Source organism: Lissotriton helveticus, chromosome 11, assembly GCF_964261635.1.
Source record: "Lissotriton helveticus chromosome 11, aLisHel1.1, whole genome shotgun sequence".
In the NCBI taxonomy this organism is placed as follows: domain Eukaryota; kingdom Metazoa; phylum Chordata; class Amphibia; order Caudata; family Salamandridae; genus Lissotriton; species Lissotriton helveticus.
The window spans coordinates 931,301,847-931,321,421 of record NC_136072.1 but is presented as its reverse complement, the minus strand read 5'-3'; the positions used below and the strand labels follow the sequence as shown (position 1 = coordinate 931,321,421).

Here is a 19,575-nt window from a genome sequence, read left to right as displayed (position 1 = left end):
CCCCAAGTCTAATCCCCATAAGCCTGGAAATCCCTCGGATAGCGGATGTTCGAAGAGACCAGATGGGAACAGCCTGCTGCTCTTTTATCGTGCCTTCCCTTCAAAGCCTGCCTGCGCCTCCTTCTATTTCTTAACTTTGCTAAGAACATTACATCTGAATGCACGCTAGAGCAGCACCCACCGTAGCAAGTATGAAAGGAAGGCGGAAAGAAGCCACAGAAAAAGAGGCAACTGTGCGAATGGAAACACAAGGGCATAATGCTGCATCTTTAAAACTGGGAGCAATAAACATAAGCTGCAGGCTGCATAGTGCATTGAAACCTTCAGGCCGACATGCTTTTCAAAAGGAACAAGCATTGGCCGCGATTTCGCAAGACGCGCGACCACGAGACGTGCTCTGTGGAGGGGGAGGGGCGAGCAAGACAGAGAGGGAGAGTGAGGCGCGCGCGAGAGGAAAGCCATATGGGACCTCTGCTCGTAAGCGCGTGCACGTGCACATGCATGCAATCTGTAGGCCGGCCATGGTAGCATTTTTTGAAGCCGTTACTAAAAGTCTCGCCAGACCAGGGCATGCACTGGGTCAGGCGAGACCTAAAAACAGTGGAAGCCAAAAGATTTAGAGGATTTCAGGATTAAAAGAACAAAAGCACTTCATGACTTTTACCTCCGTCGAGGTGTCCTGGCAAGGAGCTGTCGAAAGAGACAGCTGCAGATCCATTGTTGAAAGTTCAGGTAAATGAAGCCAGATAGTGGTGAGCCAATACACTACGTGATGATCCTAATCAGTGACTGGCCTCATATGAGTTACTTGAGTGAATGACTGCCCATTAAGCAGCGCCAAGTAGAAACATAAAATGATAATAATTTACAGTTATCATTTTATGCTTCATGTCCTGCTGCTTTGTAGGCGGGCGGGTGGGCAGGCTGCTCTGCTCTCGGAGCACTCCTAACTGCGCGATGACTATTAGGCCGTCCCTCTTGGGCCACCCAAACCAATTTTGCGCACTTTCCCCGTTCTTCATGCAGGTTGCATTACAGCCTGCATGGAGAACATGCCTACCCCTCCAGCCCCTGACTAAGCACCATGTTACGGCGCTCAGACCCGTCACAAGGCTGCATTGCAGCGTTGTGATTGGCTTAGGGGTGGGAGTGTGCTTCCTGTTCCTGGAGTCGGAGGCAGGAGAGCAGGAGCAGAGACACGGGACCCGGCGGCACAGTAAGTTTATTTATTTTTATTTCCCCCTCGCGGGACACCCCTGCAAGCCCCCCAGCTATACCACCCCATAACCCCTGCACCTGCCCCACCACCGGCGAGCCATACCAGCTTCCACTGCCTTGACCCCTGTGTTGTTTCCATTCCAAACCCTGTGCTGCTTCTGAGTCCAATGTTGCTTTTGATCGACCACCCCTGTTTTGGTTCTGCCCGTTTCTGATGCATTTCTTCTGCACCCCATCCACACTGAAAATGAAATGCTTTTGCATGCTTTTTAGGTCGCGCCTGCGATGCAGGGGCGAAAGCCCCTGCTGTCGCAAAGCGATCTATTGTAATCATTTTAGTCCTTTTCCCGTTCAAGGACTAGGCAGAGACAACAGACTGTCACGCGCACGCAGCCGGCCGGAATCGGATCAGGTCACGCGCTCCGATCCCGGCCGGCTGTTCACAACACATGCACACGCAGGCACACACGCAGGCACAGGCAGGCACACAGGCAGGCACACAGGCAGGCACACACGCAGGCACAGGCAGGCACACACGCAGGCACACACAACACACACACACACAGACAGACGCACGCACACACATTCCCCCCCTCCCCCTGCGCTCCGATCCCGGCCGGCTGTTCACAACACATGCACACGCAGGCACACACACAGGCAGGCACACAGGCAGGCACACAGGCAGGCACACACGCAGGCACAGGCAGGCACACACGCAGGCACACACAGACTCCAAGACACATACACACACGCATACACACACGCACGCATACACACAGACTCCAAGACACATACACACACGCTCACACACATACAGAGCCCCCCGCCGCCCCACGCACACACACATGCCCCCCGCCCTCGCAGCTCAGCAAAGGCCCCCACTCACCGGTACTCGTCTCCAGGCGAGGGCTCGTTGCAGGCGGCGGCGGTCTCTTCCTTCTGTGCGTGCGAGGCTCTCTCGCCTCACGGGAGCCCGCCCGGGCTTCCGGTGTGTCTTCACGTCCTGCCACCGGCCTGCCTGACTTCCGCCCGGGATTGTAAACCTTGTAATATACATGAGGGTGTTCGTTCCCAACGACCGCCGGTGGAAATGATGCTTTAACAGAAGCAAATCTGCATTTATGTGGATACCGACAATCTTCTGAGTTTGTGAGTCTTCTCCTGTTTTTCAGTGTGCCCCACCCAGCAGTAACACTGTTATTATTGCAGCATTCAGAAGTTCAATTCCTAAATGTAAAAGTTACGTTCTCGGAGTTGCTGTTTGCGCACCTGCGTTACACTTCGCTGCATAAAATGCTTTGTGAATCAACGCCGGTACCTCTCTAGTTTGAAAGATCTGCCGACAGGGGTTGATAGTCCTGCATTGGATGGGTGCTTACACGGGCCAGAAGGATTCTGGGAAATGTGCTGAGTGCCTTCGATGAAGGGTGCAAGTTGTCATCCTTCCTGAAATGTTGTTTGGACCGGGCTGCGCAGCACCATTACGATGTTTAGGCAAGGCATCTAAAAAAACACGTGACGTCATCGATGTGCGATGTGTGTTTTATTTTTTCTTACGAAGGGGGTAAACAGAAGTACAAAGCTGTCATAACTTTTAAACTAGAAAGGCCATTTACCACCCGTAAGACTCATGCAATATGATAAGCCAATAGAATATTTGATACACAGAAAGATCTTTAGGGTAAGTGAAATTCGTTTTTGGCTTTCATTATACGAGTTAATTTCTTTTTTGCATATTATCTAGCTGAACCCAAAACAATAGTCACTCACCCGAAAGAAGACTTTTCGACAAATGTGCACTAGATAGAGTGTAGAGGTATTTATGCACTGAAAAACAAATTCATTATAACGCGGAAAATAAATATGATTGGTCTGATGATTCACAGACATGGCGTGTGTTGGTTGGTGTTGCCATGGTGAGAAGCCTTTATGGGATTATCATATGTAAATGCACATTACCATTGCATACACGTATGTCAAAGAGATCAAAGCACCAACATGTCATTTTTCAGAACACAGACCCAGCGTTCTGACAGAATAGCAATAAATATTCACTCTAAATCACCCCAACAGTAGGGCTCCTGAGAAGAAAAAAGGCAGAAGAAAAACTGCCTTCTGCCGGCACATTATCTGCCAGCTCACAGAGCCATGCTTCTTGTATGTGGAGAAGTGTGGCTCAAATGGTTAGAGTCTGAAGATGAGTGCGCTACGTGGGTACGTAAGCGCATCCCTGTATGATAGGCACACTTGTAAATGTTCAGGAAGGCCTGACTCAAATATGGGTTCAATCGAAAATAGTTCAAGAAGATGGGTTCAAAGTTTCATCATCGTTTGTATTTAGTGGATTCACAAAAGTGTACAGTCAAGCGTTACATCACGCTGTGTTCATTATGAATCAACAGTAGTTCAACAAATGCTCCAATGCATTTCGGACTGGAGTAGTCCTTTATCAAGGAGCGCTTTTAAATAATTCGGCTCGGAAATTAAAATATTCGAAGCCTCTCACTTTAACAAGATGTTGCCTAAAGGGCTCTTAAGATGAGCAAAAAAACTGAGGTTACAAATGTGTAGAAATGTCTGGGTGGTATGTATAGGAATGACAGCAGTCTTTGAAGTGCAGACTGCACGCTTATTAACGCATTTAAAGGTGGTGTCTGTCAATCAATGAACAATGGAAAGCCTACTTCCTTCTTTGCTCAAACAACGTCGAACCTTCTTAACTCTGTGTCTAAATAAAGGGAGATTTAAGAACCGAGAAAGACTTTTTCAGGGAACATGAAATGTCTTCAATAACACATCACACTTATTTACCACTGGAGTAAAAAATGGAACTGGCTATTGGCAGGTAAGTTAAAACATCCACAAGTGTGTAAAAAATAATTTCTTCTGCTTTTAAGCTCAAAGCGGTTATTCGTTGCTTAGTTACCAAATGTGCTTTATTTTGGAAAAGACGAAGGTCCTTCCCCGCAAGTCACAGAGGGCAATCTAAAATGTGTAGGTGCAGCAGAATATAAAGTGGACATAAAATGTGTTTCTTGAGAGTTGTCCCTGATATGAGCAATTAAAAGGCGTCTGACATTGATTCAGCTTGCTATAATTTTACAATTATTTCAGTAATGTAATGTTTCATCTAGCTTTACCCTATAAAAACCTCTAAGGTACCCTTTACAAATTGTGCTGATAGTCCTCAGAGAAGAAAAGAGACCGCAGTTCAAAACCCAACCAGCAGAAGAGAGACCGCAATAGAGGCTGCCACTGCAGCCATGCACAACCGTAGGATGGTGCTTGCATTGCTGCAGCTCATTTGTTGCATTCCTCCCAAGGCATGTTATTTACAAAAGTTTAAGCTATTGCCATTATAAATTACAATAACTGTTATTTAAGTATTAATTATTTAAAAAAAATAAAAGCCATTGTTATTTGTAATAGCAATACATCTAAGTCACGTAAATACAAAACATGTTGCATTACAAATGCTATAGGTGTCACATTTGTGAAAGTTATAACTATTGGCATTGTAATTGACAAAGCTATTAATTTCGCTATTTTCAAAACCAACACACAAATAAAAAATGTGTCATTTACAAGACAAATAGCTCAAACTTTCCTAATGCGAGACCTATTGCATTGCAAATGCTTGTTTAAATTTCTATTTATGGATCCAGCTCAGCAAAGTCAATAGATTCATTGACAATACCTATTGGCTTTGCTAGTGTTTGTTATTTGTACTAATGGTAGAGGAATATTCTGTTTTTATTCAAATTTTAGATGTTTTGGGACAATTCACAAAGACTTGTAATGGTACGTAAAAAGTACTACAGAAGTACTACGCTGCATACTCTAAAATACGTTTGAGAATAGAAGGCATAGTCTAACACATACGTGGACGCACAGTTACACCAGCCACCAACAGCCAGGCACTGCTACCCACACATGCAATCTGATGTGAGGTTTAGTTTGGAGTAGTTAGGGTTACTGATTATCCAAACACCATGCAGATAGCTCACCTCAGCAAATAAAGTGAAGGCAGCACAGAGGTGAGCACAGGGCAGACATAGAGAATAGGTCACTGCACAGCAGAAGGCAGAGAAGGCAGCAGGTCGGGGCATAGAGATGGGAGAAACGCTGCAGAAGTACAGGACAGATTATGTTGAATTGTGACGTGGGGAGGCCAAATAGGGACACAGGGGGTACAACACCAGTGGATACAGAGAGGCACAGAGGGTGAATCACCTCTAGATACAGAGGTACACAGAGAGAGAAGAGCTAAGTGGGACGCAGGAGGTACTATGCCACTGGATCGATGGGCACAGTGAGATGCAGGGTGTTGCTCGCTGTGGGTCATAGAGAGGGACAGAGAGGGAATAGTACAGTGGCACACACAGGTTATAACACTACGCGATACAGAGGGGCACAGTGAGGGGAAAGCACAGTGGGACACAGAAAGTACAACACCTTGGCATACACAGGGGCACAGGGAAAGGAGAGCATAATGGGAAGCAGATGGGTCCGCACTATGGGTCATACAGAGGCACAGAGAGTACAGTGTCACGCAGAGGGTACAGCATAACAGGATACAGAGGGGCACAGAAAGAGGAAATCACAGTCTGCGGCGTAGCAAGCGGGGGAGGGTTGGGGGGCGGTCTGCCCCGGAAAGCACTAGTTTTCAGGCCTGGCCTCCCCCTTACCTGTGGCTGTGCGGGTAGCAAACGCAGGAATTGATCGCCAGCAGCACCCCCCCCACCCCCATGCTCTTACGGCTGCCACGTGCTACAGGGCATCAAAAGCTGGGACCGCCACACACGGCAAAAGGCCTTGCTGTGCCACTGAGCACAGTGGCACGCAGGGGTGTCTGTACCATGGGTCATAGTGAGGGAAAATAACAGTGGGACACAGGGAAGGTCAGGGCCGGACTGGGAACCAAAACTGTCCCTATCAAAGAGCTCGGCCAGCCCCCCTGGGGGCAGCTGAGCTGTTTGCCAGGGTTGGTTTCGGACGATTTTGTTACAGGGGACGATTTTGCAGCTAAGCTTCAAAAACGGCCCGGTAACAAAAATGACCCCCAGGGGCCCAAAATCGACCCCCACCCTAGTGGCCTACCGGGGAAACGCCCAGTGCCTCCTACAGCCAGTCCGGTCCTGGAGAAGGTACAGAACTGTGGACCAGAGAGGGTGGAATTGCGGCGAACAAACGGGGCAGGACACAGTTGCTACAGAACTATGAATGTAACATTTCTAGGTACAAAAAGGAAATGCAGCTGCCCGCAGCGCACGTATTGTGCCCTCTTAAGAGGGTGGCCACCTTAGTACTGCATTCCGGCACAACCACGCATTCCACTCACTGAGACCCCCTACGGCAGTACCCCACATCTGGCGCCTTAGCTGGGTCATTTCCGGCACGCAAGGGGTTGGGGTCAGGTATTTATACCTGCCCCCACTGGACACGCAGTCCAGTCATGTTGTGGTTGTCATCGTGGTCTCTTGGTTAACGCTAAGTATGGGCGAATTTGCGGATTTGCGAATTCGCGATCCACAAAATTCACGAATTTGTGCGAATTTTTTTATTTTTGCGTGTTCACGGGGCTCTTGCCGTGTTCGCGGGGTGCTTTGCGTGTTCGTGGTTTTTTTTTATGATAGACCGCGATGCGCCCTCTGGTTCATCACTGCCACCCTCTCATTTTTTTTGTGCCTTTCTGCCCTCTGCCCCACTCGTTTTTGTGCCCTTCTGCCCTCTGCCCCACTCGTTTTTGTGCCATTCTGCCCTCTGCCCCACTCGTTGTTGTGCCCTTGTGCCCCTTGCCCCACTCGTTTTTGTGCCATTCTGCCCTCTGCCCCACTCGTTTTTGTGCCCTTGTGCCCCTTGCCCCACTCATTTTTGTGCCATTCTGCCCTCTGCCCCAATCGTTGTTGTGCCGTTGTGCCCCTTGCCCCACTCGTTTTTGTGCCATTCTGCCCTCTGCCCCACTCGTTGTTGTGCCCTTATGCCCCTTGCCCCACTCGTTTTTGTGCCATTCTGCCCTCTGCCCCACTCGTTGTTGTGCCCTTGTGCCCCTTGCCCCACTCGTTTTTGTGCCATTCTGCCCTCTGCCCCACTCGTTGTTGTGCCCTTGTGCCCCTTGCCCCACTCGTTTTTGTGCCAATCTGCCCTTTGCCCCACTCGTTGTTGTGCACTTGTGCCCCTTGCCCCACTCGTTTTTGTGCCATTCTGCCCTCTGCCCCACTCGTTGTTGTGCCCTTGTGCCCTTTGCCCCACTCGTTTTTGTGCCATTCTGCCCTCTGCCCCACTCGTTGCTGTGCCCTTCTGCCCTCTGCCCCACTCTGTGACCTTCTGCCCTCTGCCCCACTCCTGTTTTATTTTAGAATGGCGCCGGCAAGCTGCCAGCGCCATTCTAAAATAGTTACTAAGTTAGCTTCATCAGGAAGCACTAATAGATAAAATAAAGCAGGTGCTCGAGCACCTGCATTTTATCTATTAGTGCTTCCTGTTGAAGCTAACTTAGTAACTATTTTAGAATGGTGCTGGCAGCTTGCCGGTGCCGTTCTAAAATAGTTACAAGTTGAAGCTTGAACTTTTGCCCCCCGGATCCGTTCCGCTTGCGGATTCGCGGATTTTCGGCAAATTTGCGGGAATTCGCGGATCGCGAATTTGCCAAAAATCCGCAAAATCCGCGAGCGGAACGGATTTTGCGCCCATGCTTAACGCTGTTGTTTCCTCTCTGTTATGTTGAGTGGCGCCCTTGAGCCAGGAGGCTGCATCGGGCATTGGTGATTTCTTACGGCCTTTGGGGGGCAGTGTTCTTTTCCCTCCTGGTGGCGCCTGTTCCTACTACTTGCCTCCGGGCATGCTTTCTTGTGTGGGGCCACTGACGTCTGCAATTGCAACCAGGGCAAGTCTTTACTGCTCCTGGCGAGCTTCGCACCGGCATAGAGAGGATGTTGTTGCAGCCAGTGTTGTCACCTTAGCTGCTACGGGCCCAGATCTCGGGCGCCTTAGCCCGGTCTTTACCGGCACGCAGGGGCGGGGGTCAGATATTTATACCTGCCCCCAACCACTGGTCGTCCTCTTGCTTCCCCCGATGAACATGCAGTCACCCTCTCTACTGCATGTCCAGCGTGTTGGCGGGATAGTGGGGAATGTACTGTATGTGTTAATATGTTACTTTGTGTTGAAGGCGGAGTTACAGGGCGATCCGGGGGCTGATTGATACATAGGGGTACCCTCTTCAGGAGCACAATAGGGGGGCCCTATGCCAAATGCCAGGAGTCTTAACGGCAGGACCCTGAATGAAAAAGTCAGCACCATGCAAGTCCTTCAAGCGGTTGTAAGCCTGAGCAACCGAGGGCTTGCCTTGCAAAGCTCCGCCCCTAAAAAGGTGTGAGTAAAGTCATGGACTGGTGGTCCACAGTATTTAAGGGGGATAATCCCCACATAAATGGTAGCACTGATTGGGTTCGCCACAGTGTAGTATGGCTCATCAGGCGGGCAGGGCACCTTAGGTCAGTCACCCCTGTCTACCCTTGAATTCGCCCGTAAGTTAACCCACCACGTTGGCATACTTCATGTACGAAATAAATCTGCAGCGAAACTGTTTTCCAACAACATTTGTGTGGTGTGATAATTAATTGCAGTGTGTCATAAGTACCTTACTATGCTTCGGTGAGTGTTGACGATATAGGCACTATAGCTTTGTACAGCACTGGGGGGACAGAGATACCAGCTTAGCATGGGGGAAGAGGACGAGAGGTAGAAAAGGTAGAGGCACATTGTGGCACAGAGAAGACAAATCTCTACAAGGCCGAGAGAAAAGGGCAGAGTGTGACACACTGTCTGCTGGTGAATGGAATAGAGGCACTGGAGTACATAATACAGAGAGAGCACCACTGCACGATGGAGTGAGACGACAGTGCAAAGAGAGAAGGACATTGGACAGAGGTCACTGGCCACTGGACCAGAAGGCGCAGGACAGGGGAGCACACGACTCGGGACAGGGGAGCACAGGGCACGGGACAGTGGAGCACGGGCCACTGCAGTGCATGCCTCAGGACACTGGAGCAGAAGGGACAGACCACTGCAGCAGAGGGCATTAAAGAACACAGGACACTCACTGACTGAGGCAGCACCACTACACGAGAGAGAGGTTACTACAGGGCAAAGAGCGGAACGCTGACAAAGGACACAGGACTCGGAAGTGAAGGGCATAGGAGAAGCAATGCAGGATCACAGGACAAGGAAAGAGCACAGAGAGGGCTGCAGAGGGCGGCCCAGTGACGATGCAGGTGCGCTGGCAGCGAACTCACACCTCCGAAGGCACAGAGAGCACAGACCTGGACAGGAACACGAGGGAGTGGGTGCTGCTCCAGGAGAGGGCGAGAGAAGAGATGCCCCAGGAAGACAAACTTAAAGTGAAGCAGTCACCTCCAGGCCGGAACGCAGAAGGAGCCTGAAGGAGTGAGACAGGTGAGTAGGGAGACCGTGCCACCGGCTCCTCACTCACTCAAGTGCTGTGAGGTCAGGGGGCTTTTTGTGGCACTTAGTTCAGTGCCTGATCCCTGAATCCTATACATGAAGTAGGAATCACTTCTTTTATGCAGGGGCCACTGGGGGGCGCCATTGGCAGATGCTCTTCTCTTTGGGGGTCTGTCTGGGTGTTTGGGCTGCAATCTCCTCTCCTCAGAGCAGAGATCTGTCTGGCTGCACCTGTGTAGGAGTATCTGAAAATGTCTGCTTTATGCTTGTCTTCTCTTTGCTCAACCCCCCTGGCAAGGTCAATCACGTGGGAACATGCATATATTCCGCAATCTGTATTTTCTAATAATATTCATAGATGCATTACTAGCTGTTTGTTTTACACCTTCTAACTTTCACTGTGTGAGTTTCAGGAAATGTAGTCAATTTGGACATGAAATAAATTCTATCTTATGTATTAAAATAGATTGCACATTTATGATGTCGTAAAGTGATATTACTGAATAGTCATGCCATATACACCCATCTGATTATACACCGAACCATCTAATGTATTTGAGTATTTTATACAATATTTTCAATACATACTGATTGCATGCAAGATGGTTTATTTTACAATATCCGACAGGTATGTAAGCGTCCAAAAGTTCAATCACTCCGTATGTGGAATAAACAACTCTTTCTAATGCGTTGGATGAAATCTGATACGCTTTATTATGGAGTAAGTTTGCATCTCTGAATATTCCCCGAGGGATAGTAAAAGGAATACAGGCGCTATATTAGTGCAGGATAAATGCTAAGGCTGGAACGAGTCATGAATATACCCCAGTGTTAATGTAGTATAATGGCTTTGGCAATTCGATGCTTTGACTCTGTTAATTTCTAGTGTTTTCTTATGTGGTCCTATAATTTACCACAATTCAAAATCTTGGTTTCCACTTGACGCTTTACACCATGCGTTTTTTAGGTTTTACAGGGGTCCTCTGTATGTGTTTTAATCTGTTTTATTTGTGATATTGTTTTCTTTTATCAGGCAAAGCAGTGCTTAATTTGTAAAAAAACAAGTGCCAGGGCTCTTGTCAGGAGGCAACCACAGCTTGCACCACACATTGCCCCTGCCATGCTGCCAATGATAGAAACAACACGACCACTACCCATCACACGTCTCCAAGTATCACAATTTGGACTATTCCAGGTCCCCACAGATATAAGAATAGCTTTGGTGGCAGGTAATAGTAATTTTTTATGAATGAATGAATGAATGAATGAGCAATTTGTATAGCGCAAACTAAGCCCAAGGGCGTCAAAGCGCTTGTGTACAGGTCACCTACAGACAACCTCGGAGATCATGCTTAACACCTTGGCCGCGGCTGGAATTCCGTGCCGGTGCTGGACATTCCGATCGCGGACGTGGTCATGACGGATCTCGGCCGTCATCAGCACACGCCCACCGTGACTCATGATGGCCGGGAGCCGCCATCAGCACCGAAGGGGTTAAGCCCTGCTCTTAGGAAAACAGCCAGGTCTTCAGGGAGTTACGAAAAACAGAGTGTTCTTGTTTACCCCAGAGGGAGACCGGGAGAGAGTTCCACGCCTTGGCAGCAGTCAGCGAGAAGGCTCTCCCCACCCACCTCAATCTTTTGAACCTCAGGACCACGAGATGGTTACGATTTTCTGACCTAAGGTTCCTTGAGGGCATATATCTTTTGATGATGCTATTTAGGCCAGATGGGCCCCGGCCATAAAAAGCGTTGTGTAATGCATATTGAATTAATAATTAACTGTTGTTTTGGTCATCTCTAAATTAGCCAGACAGCGCCACCTTTCCACAGACTGTCATAAGCTCCGGTGTTGACAATTAAGTGCTGGTGCTGAGCACCGGTAACCACTGGCTCAAATTAAGCACTGGCTTCACTTAAAGCTTTAAGTGTTTTTATTGGTAAATCGAATTGAAAAGTTACGTTTTGAGAAGGTGATATAATACACATAGTTGTTACCTGGATACCACAGCTTTTTTCGTGGTTTCATCTAAATGTAATTTATTTTCAATTTTTTGGAATACGAACACAGGGATAGTGGTCTTCTGTGCCTTTCATATCAGCAACCCTGTGTTGATGACTTTTTATTAATCATAATACAATTAATTGAAACCTTTGTCAGTGCTTAATTTGTAAAAAAAACAACAAAAAAACAAGTGCAGGGGCCCTTGTCAGGAGGCCACAGCAGTTTGCACAATGCATTGCCACTGTAGTTACACAACTACTAACCATCACATTTTAGTGTGACAGTTCGAGGCCGCCAAGCTTTAAGAATGGCATGGATGGTAGGTATTAGGTATTAGTTGTTGTTAATGTACGTTGAACAACAGCAGTTTTCTGCTATCTTTGAGTTACACAAACATCGCCTCAATGTGGCAACTGACCTAAGTGCAGATTCAGGCAATTAAGTGCAATGGAAACTATCGCTTAAATTAAGCACTGCTGTTGGTGCTGTTCAGTGCCCAGTGTGCCTCAATTAAACCTCTTCGACTGAGCAAAAATGTTAAGAGGACTGTCTTGAAAAGTGCAATAGTAGCACCGGCTAATTGTTCGTTCAAAATAGTGGGTTTCCAATGCCATTAGTCTATTTCACCATTTGTCCAAAGTGTAATGATGCACAAGGCTAAAGTGTCAGTGCTTGGAAAGTGTGACAGAGCATGCGCGGTGGCCACTACTGTGGCTCTTGGTTCAAATTCTTAGAGTGCGCTGGAGAGCTGTCAGAGTATGTATTCATTTACCCGTGATGAGACTAAAGGCTTGCAATATTATGTTCAACTCAAACTGTAGGGCAAAAAACTCACTGTGTTTATAGTCAGTAGTAGCAGCTTGCAAAAAGCAACCTAAATAACTAAAAATCATTAGGCAGGTCATTCTGCAACCACCTGTAACTGGACATTTTGTATTGTAATTTAACAATACATCGGTCTCGTTGAACACAGACAAGCAGGTCACCAAATATTGAATGGCCAGGTAGTCGCCAATGTCCCATGGGTGCTTGCCATTACTTACAACATCAGCGTCACAGATTACGCTATGAGACCATCTATTTGGGTTAGGGGTCCTAAGACCCCTGTCCTTATTTATTATTTACACACATACAACAGTGTCATCCTGAATTTTGGACAGTAACCACATTATTTACATCTTGTTCACAAGTGCTACCTAGCGTTAACAGAGACTATAATTCATGGGAATCACCTAACCATAATTAGTCTGTTCATGTGCAATCAACAAAATAAATACTGTTCTGAATGAGATCATGACTGGTTCTGTGATGCTTCCTCTTACTCCTCCCACGTCCAAAGGAGGGGTGCTCCTTATGGGAAGGCCCTTCTTCCCTCACCTGTACCGGGAGCTCTCCCGCCTTGGGAGTTCCCTGCAGGATGCTTGGCTGTCCTTAGGATACCTACCGCAGGCACCCCCATACCCAAGACCCTCATCCCCTAAGGGCCAGTGATAGCTTACGCAGAAATGCGCATGTGCTGAGGGTTGATAGGTAAGGACCGTATGTCAGCGACTGCCCCAAACCCTCAGCACACCTGCAACCTCCTTTCGACTTGGTATCAGCACTCCGTTGAAGGTGGGGCCCTCCTTATGGGAGGGCCCCACCTTCCCTCAACCATACCGGGAGCTCACCTGCCTAGGGAGCTCTTGTGCAGGGGTTCCGGCTTCCCTTAGGATATCTACCGAAGGCCCCCCCTACACCTAAGTCCCTCGTTCCCCCATGGGTCAGTGCTTGCTTGCACCAAATACGCATGCGCAGATGGTTGATTGGTAAGGACCGCGTGTCAGCGACCACCCCAAACCTCCTGCACCCCTGCAACCTCCTTTGAACATGGTGCCAGCACCCATTTGGAGGGTCCAGTGAGTCAGATGTTAATTTGGTACAAAAAAGAATGCAGTAAAGGGTCTGCAAGTGTCCCCACCAATCATGACCTCACCCGCCACAGGCCAGTTTGGTTCACCTTCTATCGCCGCCCCCGCCCAGTGCACGTTGGCCTAGCCAGGCCAGCAAATTCTCAAGAAACATTGCATTACCCTCTTTCGACAGGTGCACTCCATCCTGTAAGAAAAATTGCTCACCCTTGATGCACCCATGAGGTAAGGCTGACAAACGAGCTGTCCTAAACAACGTACTCATTGTCCGGTTCAATTGTTTCACTGACTCATTGAGAGCCCTGACTGACTTACCATCTCTTTAACTCAGCCTCGGAACAAAGTTGGACCACGCGATTATGGCCTCTGGAAACTTCTTTGAAAGCCAATACATTTCGGAGACAATCAGTGCAAAAAAGTATTTCCGGCCGAGCTCCATCAAATCATTGCCTCCTAGATGCTTGATTAAAATCCCTGAAAGCAGAAACATCTGGGGCGACATTCTGTCCAATGCAGTTCTCTAGTGGGCCATGCATAGCCCCAACTTGTCAGCAGAAAGTCAGCTGATGTCCGGCTTTCTTTGCTCGCAATGTGTAGTCACGGAGGCAATGAAGCATCCAGTGGCCACATCACGTTACATCTTCTCCACCTGTGTTGACAGGAGAATATAGTAAGGAATGGGAAAGTCATAACATGCTCAATCTCACGTAGCGCTTGTAGCAATCAGATTTTCACTGGCCTATGCCACCATCCCATGCTTGCCGCAGCGGTTGCTGCGCCAATTCAAAAATCATTGGGAGCTATAGTCTGCAGAATCCAAACCTGCAGACACCAGAGCCCAGCTGGGCACCTTGGCAAGTTGAAACCTTGTGAGTGGTACCAAAAGAGGGCCTACAGTCTCTTGTACCTGGTGGGCCATAAAGGCTTACAGATTCGGCAGCGGACAGCACTCATTCCCTGGGGCCCGGTGAAACAGTATGTGGTCAACCTACCCATTTGGTCAGTCTCAGAATGGGCAATGGGGACCAACACGGAGCCAGATGGCCACTGAGAATCCATTTGCTGCTGACCAACCCTCATGCCTTTTTAGCTTTTTGCTACCAGCTCGCCCACCCTCAATGCCCTGTAAAATGCCAGTGAGAAAGCATAACAAGGCAAACCTCATCTGGTGATCTGCACACCCTGTCAATGCTGGCCATGATATTTGCCAGTTTCACCAAACCTCATGTCTTTTTTGCTCTTTGCTACCAGCTTGCCCACCCTCAATGCCCCGTAAAATGGCAGTGAGAAAGCCTAAAAAGGCAAACCTCATCTGGTGATCTGCACACCCTGTCAATGCTGGCCATGATATTTGCAAGTTTCACTGTGTCTATAGGGTGCTTAGAGTCTTGTCTACACCCCTCGAAACACTGCCAGCCCTTGAGTGCCCTTTGCACCATGAATGCTTTTATCCCATATGTGTACTTCAGCATCTTTGCAAAAAAGGTAATTTCTACCATGTGTCACTTGGCATAGGACACAGCATGCCCCTCCTCTTTCAGGGACTCTAGGAATGCGATTACTGACTCGGGCGTAAACCACCCTCACACCCATTTTACTTCATGAAACCTGCGATACGTGCATAGGCCCCTTCAAAGGCACGGTTTGTCCTGGGCACTAAACTGGCTGCAATGAGGTCTGATAGAACTTGGCCCCAAGCCTCCATAATTGATACAGGAACTGTGACGGGAACTCCACTGCTTCTGGGTGGTGATACCTGAAAGCCTGCATCTTGAAACAAGATAAAGCATTTTAAGTATTGTTCAATACACCAGGCACATGTTTTGATATGAAATCAACATACAGTCTCAATCATAGCAGTAGTATTTCTTTCAATAATCTCAAGAGCATCTTACACTTGGCTGCTTGCTGATTAATGCATTCCACCACTGTTGTCTGGCCAGAATAACCCTGATTGATTGTGGAACTGCTCTGTCCATATTTGGAGGGCCACCAACATGGGAAAGAGCTATAGGAAACCGATGTTCGACACCAAAACAGATTCCACTCAGTCTCCTGTCCATTGCTGTGCCCACTAAGGTGCCCCAAAAATGGTGCCAAAGCCTGTCTGCCTGCAGAATCTGCAACAGACCTTATTGGTTGGCGGAGCTTGGTCATACCACTATCCCATTAAAATCCTTCAAAAATGCTTCCTAAATTCTCATGTCCTGGCAAATCTCAGCTGACAATCTAGTTTGATGGAACCTCAACTTCAGACCAGACATGGCCTGCGTGATGGACCTAGAAAATGGGTGGGCCATGGGTATGATACGGAGTGCAAAATTCAACTAGCCCACTCCCACCTGTAACTGATGTAGTGTCATCTTATCGTCTTCAAGACATTACTCCAGCGCCCTCATGAACACCCTGACCTTCTCCTGTGGTAGACTGGATACACCTTCCCTGGAATCCAGGTCTATCCCCAGGAATTCAATTGTGGTTTCTGGTGCACAGGTCTTTGCTTGTGTCATCGGTACCCCGAATATACCCATCAATTCCTGGAACCATTCCAAAGCCCTCCCACACTCCTCCATTCCAGATGAGCCTAGGAAAAGGAAGTCATCCAAATAATGCAGTGCCCACTGTTATCCTGATATCTGTCTAAATACCCACTCCAAGAAGTTACTAAACCTCCTGAAGTGAGCACAAGAGACTGAACAGCCCATGTGCATACATTTTTCAAAGGCAAGACACCCTCAAATTGGAAACCCAATAAATGAAAGTCCTCAGGGTGCACCGGAAAGAGTCTAAAGGGGGATTCTATATCCCCATATGCCAGTAAAGTCCCAGCTCCTGGAGCATTGTAATTACCTGTTCTAGCAAGGGATACTTAACTGTTTACGGTGTCCGCTCGATAGCCTCATTGACCGATTGACCTCTAGGTGCAGATAAGGTTTGTATCAGACAGCACTACCCCAGGTCTTTTTTCATGGATTAGCCCCAAGGGGGAACATTCAAAATAATCCAAAGGAATGGAATCAAAAGGACCTGCCACCCTCCCCAAATTCTTCTCTTTCACAATTTTATTTCTGCCAATTCTAAAATTATCCTTAATGACTGCTGTTTTTTTGCAATATGTCGCGCCCACACAACCCTCAGCCAGGATCATGAAGCCATTCTTAAAACCCTCATACAAAGAATGTGCTGCTGCTGTGTTGCTGTAAACGTTCAACCATGACACTATTGCTTGCCAGTTAATCGGGGAGGGTGCCTTGACCAATAGTGGGTGCTCATTCATGTTTTTGGGTCCCCTTACCTTTGTCTTTTAAAAACACTTGAACTCAGGGTGTGAGGGTAGGCTACAGAAAGTACAACAGTGCTTGAACTTGCAAGTCCCTGGGGCTCTGGAGCAAGATCTTTTATTGAAGTCCCAGCATGACCCCTTTTTTGCTCTCCCCCAAATTGCAGTTGCCCCTGAACCTGCCAGAAAGGGCTGTCTTGCGAAGGCCTCTGCCTTCTGCGGTTTCATGTGGTGCAATCGTGTTCCCATCGATCTGATCCCACCCCATTGTGGGTCTAGTGGCCTTATTACACCTGAACTATTTGTCATAATCCCTCAAGCCGGGGTCTCCAAACTCATCGTGCGCACAACTATCCAAATTTGGTAGCATGCCAATTATCCCTCCCAGGTTTGCGAATCTAACTGCCATGATTGCCTGCCATTTACGAGGCTCTCCCGAGTAGGAGAGCCTCGTAAATGCACAATTTGCACAGGCTATTTGTGACATGACTGTACATTTGACCTATAACCTATTGGATAATATCAGAGGTCTCATTCTGAAAATTGAGATAATTTTACCACTGATGGTAAATGGAAAATTCTTCCAGTAGTTAAATGCCTACCATTCCTGAAGGGGAGACACAGTCTGCTGGCACAAACCACTCGACACCTTGGGGGTATGTAACTGTTACCACGCAACTTTTAGCACGAAATACTTTTACAACGAAACTATTACCACGCAGGACCCTTTACCACGAATACCTTTACAACGCATTACACTACAACGCAGATACTATTACAACGCATACCGTTACAACGTAAGTATAGGTAAGTTTATCTTTTTTTAAAAACATTTATTAGGGGTATTGGGTTTGGGTTTTGGGGTACAGGGGTATTTTTAGGTTTCAGGGTTGGGTTTGGGTTTTGGGGTACAGGGTTTTTTTTAGGTTTCAGGGGTGGGTTTGGGTTTTGGGGTAAAGGGGTATTTTTAGGTTTCAGGGTTGGGTTTGGGTTTTGGGGTACAGGGGTACTTTTAGGTTTCAGGGCTGGGTTTGGGTTTTGGGGTACATGGGTATTTTTAGGTTTCAGGGTTGGGTTTGGGTTTTGGGGTACAGGGGTATTTTTAGGTTTCAGGGTTGGGTTTGTGTTTTGGGGCACAGGGGTATTTTTAGGTTTCAGGACTGGGTTTGGGTTTTGGGGTACAGGGGTATTTTTAGGTTTCAGGGTGGGTTTGGGTTTTGGGGTACAGGGGTACTTTTAGGTTTCAGGGCTGGGTTTGGGTTTTGGGGTACATGGGTATTTTTAGGTTTCAGGGTTGGGTTTGGGTTTTGGGGTACAGGGGTATTTTTAGGTTTCAGGGTTGGGTTTGGGTTTTGGGGTACAGGGGTACTTTTAGGTTTCAGGGCTGGGTTTGGGTTTTGGGGTACATGGGTATTTTTAGGTTTCAGGGTTGGGTTTGGGTTTTGGGGTACAGTGGTATTTTTAGGTTTCAGGGTTGGGTTTGTGTTTTGGGGTACAGGGGTATTTTTAGGTTTCAGGACTGGGTTTGGGTTTTGGGGTACAGGGGTATTTTTAGGTTTCATGGTTGGGTTTGGGTTTTGGGGTACAGGGGTATTTTTAGGTTTCAGGGCTGGGTTTGGGTTTTGGGGTACAGGGGTATTTTTAGGTTTCAGGGTTGGGTTTGGGTTTTGGGGTACAGGGGTATTTTTAGGTTTCAGGGTTGGGTTTGGGTTTTGGGGTACAGGGGTATTTTTAGGTTTCAGGGTTGGGTTTGGGTTTTGGGGTACAGGGGTACTTTTAGGTTTCAGGGCTGGGTTTGGGTTTTGGGGTACATGGGTATTTTTAGGTTTCAGGGTTGGGTTTGGGTTTTGGGGTACAGGGGTATTTTTAGGTTTCAGGGTTGGGTTTGTGTTTTGGGGTACAGGGGTATTTTTAGGTTTCAGGACTGGGTTTTGGTTTTGGGGTACAGGGGTATTTTTAGGTTTCAGGGTTGGGTTTGGGTTTTGGGGTACAGGGGTATTTTTAGGTTTCAGGGCTGGGTTTGGGTTTTGGGGTACAGGGGTATTTTTAGGTTTCAGGGTTGGGTTTGGGTTTTGGGGTACAGGGGTATTTTTAGGTTTCAGGGCCGGGTTTGGGTTTTGGGGTACAGGGGTATTTTTAGGTTTTAGGGATGGGTTTGGGTTTTGGGGTACAGGGGTATTTTTAGGTTTCAGGACTGGGTTTGGGTTTTGGGGTACAGGGGTATTTTTAGGTTTCAGGGTTTGGTTTGTGTTTTGGGGTACAGGGGTATTTTTAATATATTTACAAATTAATAAATAAAAATTAATTTAATTAATTAAAATATTTAATATTAAAAAAATAATTTATTAATTAAAAAAATATTATTAATAATTACATTATTTTAACATATTATACACTTACCTATACTTACGTTGTAATGGTATGCGTTGTAATAGTACCTGCGTTGTAGTGTATTGCGTTGTAAAGGTATTCGTGGTAAAGTGTCCTGCGTTGTAAAAATTGCGTGGTAATGGTCTGCGTGCTAAAAGTATGCGTGTTATCAACATATATCCCACCTTGGGGCATGGCATGGTCTTTCCCAGTACAGGAAACAATACCAGGTAAAAATGTCGATATTTATTGCTTCTAATGAGATAATCTCGTGGCCTGAATGGAGTAGTGTCAGAAAAACAACCAGCTGTCATTAACTAAATTGTA

At 47.4% G+C, this 19,575-nt stretch overlaps 1 protein-coding gene across 3 annotated transcripts in view; it reads left to right on the top strand.

The window, feature by feature from the left end:
* Positions 1–19,575, top strand: part of GAL3ST1 (galactose-3-O-sulfotransferase 1) — a 284,432-nt gene that overhangs the window by 158,949 nt on the left and 105,908 nt on the right. The window contains exon 1 of one of the 3 annotated variants that reach the window (XM_078667250.1): positions 9,443–9,675. The exons of the other annotated variants lie outside the window; for them this stretch is intronic. The gene's annotated coding sequence lies outside the window, so the exon portion shown is untranslated. Of the gene's footprint in view, positions 1–9,442; positions 9,676–19,575 lie in introns of those variants that run through there. 3 annotated transcript variants of the gene reach the window in all.